This window comes from Chenopodium album, chromosome 23 (assembly GCF_948465745.1).
Source record: "Chenopodium album chromosome 23, dcCheAlbu1.1, whole genome shotgun sequence".
Lineage (NCBI taxonomy): Eukaryota > Viridiplantae > Streptophyta > Magnoliopsida > Caryophyllales > Amaranthaceae > Chenopodium > Chenopodium album.
In genome coordinates, this window is record NC_137856.1 from 17,994,814 (window position 1) to 17,996,594 (window position 1,781).

Below are 1,781 nucleotides of genomic sequence, written 5' to 3' on the forward strand. Positions count from 1 at the left end.
TTGAAATTCTCACACCCCAACGAAAGAAGGAGTAAGAGAATTGGAAGATACTCCACCATCTTCACCCTCAAGTGAAGACTTAGATAGCCCTAATTCGCCATCAAGTCCGGAAATCAACCCCTTTTCAATCTTTAAGTCCGAAAGTGAAGAAGGTTCTAAAATGGGAGAGAATACACCTTTGAGTCGTCTTGGGGCTCCCGAAGACTTTAGAGCCGAAAGTGGGATCCTAACCCCTACCACTCAAGCCAACAATTTCGAAATCAAGCCCAAATTGATTGCTTTAATAGAGAGGAAACAATTCTCGGGTGGAAAATTTGAGAGCCCTCATGAGCATTTGAAAGAATTTGAGAAGTATTGTGACACGATCAAAGCCAACGGAGTGACTCAAGAGTATATCCGCCTCAAGATGTTTCCATTTTCTTTAATTGGGAGAGGTCTAGAATGGCTAGAGAAGGAGGTGCCCCCTAATTCTCTTACAACTTGGGACCAAGTGACTACGGCTTTCTTGAGGAGATTTTATAACCATAGGAAGACCGCCTAGGCTCGATCTTTAATTCAAGGTTTTCGCCAAAAGAGTGGTGAGACTCTAAGTGCGACATGGGACCGGTACAAGGAGCTTCAACGTCAATGCCCACATCATGGGATACCCAAGTATCAACTCATCCACACTTTTTATGGAGGTCTCTCACCTCAAGGGAGAACAAGCCTAGATGCCGCCGCCGGCGGTCCAATCATGAACAAGGGAGAGGATGAAGTGGAATGCATCATAGAGGAGGCCGCAAAGCATTATGATGATTGGTACGAAGGAGAAAGGGAGGCCACTTCTAGCAAAGGTGTCTATGCATTAGAGCAAGCCAACGCAATCAACAACCTTTCTTCCCAAATCTCCAAGATGGCCAAGCAAATGGACGAAATGATGAAAGAAAGGTCCAACCCTCATGGTAATACCTCCCCTTCAACCAAGGGAGGCTATGGTATGGCCACTTCTTCCCCCTCTTCTTATAATAAAATGCCTCAAGGATGTATGTTTTACTCAAATTGTGAAACCTATGATCATGATACCTCCCATTGTGTGTATGTTTGTGAAGTTCAACCCCCTCCCTATGAACATGATGATAATGTAGAAGATGTCAATGCTATGAATTTTGCTCCTAGAATGGAAAATGTAGGGAACTTGAGGCCAAACTCCAATCAAATGGGGAATTGGAATTAAGGTGGAAACCGTGGTTGGAACCAAAGTGGCGGTGGTTATGGTAACCAATACCATGGTGGGGGAGGCCCTTCCAATTTCAATGGAAGAGGATACTCTAACCAAAGGGGGTATGGCTACCAAAACCAACAACTCAACTCCCGATACCATGACCATCAAAATCAATATTTTGGTGATCAAGGTAACATGGGAAACAATCGACAAAGCAATGTTCCCAACCAAGGCACCGGAGGCAATAGGGGCCAAAATGTTTCTAACTATGCCCAAACCAATAGGCCTCCGGGTTTCCATCAAGCCCAACTTCCTCCACCTCAACAACCTCTTCAAATTGAGGCCCCTCCTAATGATCCCGTGATGGCTAAGCTAGATGCCATCATGAATGCATGAGGAGGAAAAGAAGAGAAATGAGGAGGATAAAAAGCGAGCCAATGCTCATATGAAAATGCTTGAAACCCAAATTGCCCAACTTGCTTCCAACTCCTCTTCTTCTTCTTCTTCCTCTATCCCTAGTCAAGGAGTCAACCCAAAACCTTTGTATGCCGTGACAACAAGGAGTGGAAAGGTAGTAGGG

General features: G+C 44.8%; 1 non-coding gene across 1 annotated transcript; it reads right to left on the minus strand.

Moving 5' to 3' along the window:
* Positions 1-539: 539 nt before the first annotated feature.
* Positions 540-645, minus strand: LOC145609837 (small nucleolar RNA R71). The gene has a single exon (XR_014106119.1). It is a non-coding gene; the product is annotated as a small nucleolar RNA R71 (small nucleolar RNA).
* Between the last annotated feature and the right edge of the window lie 1,136 nt (positions 646-1,781).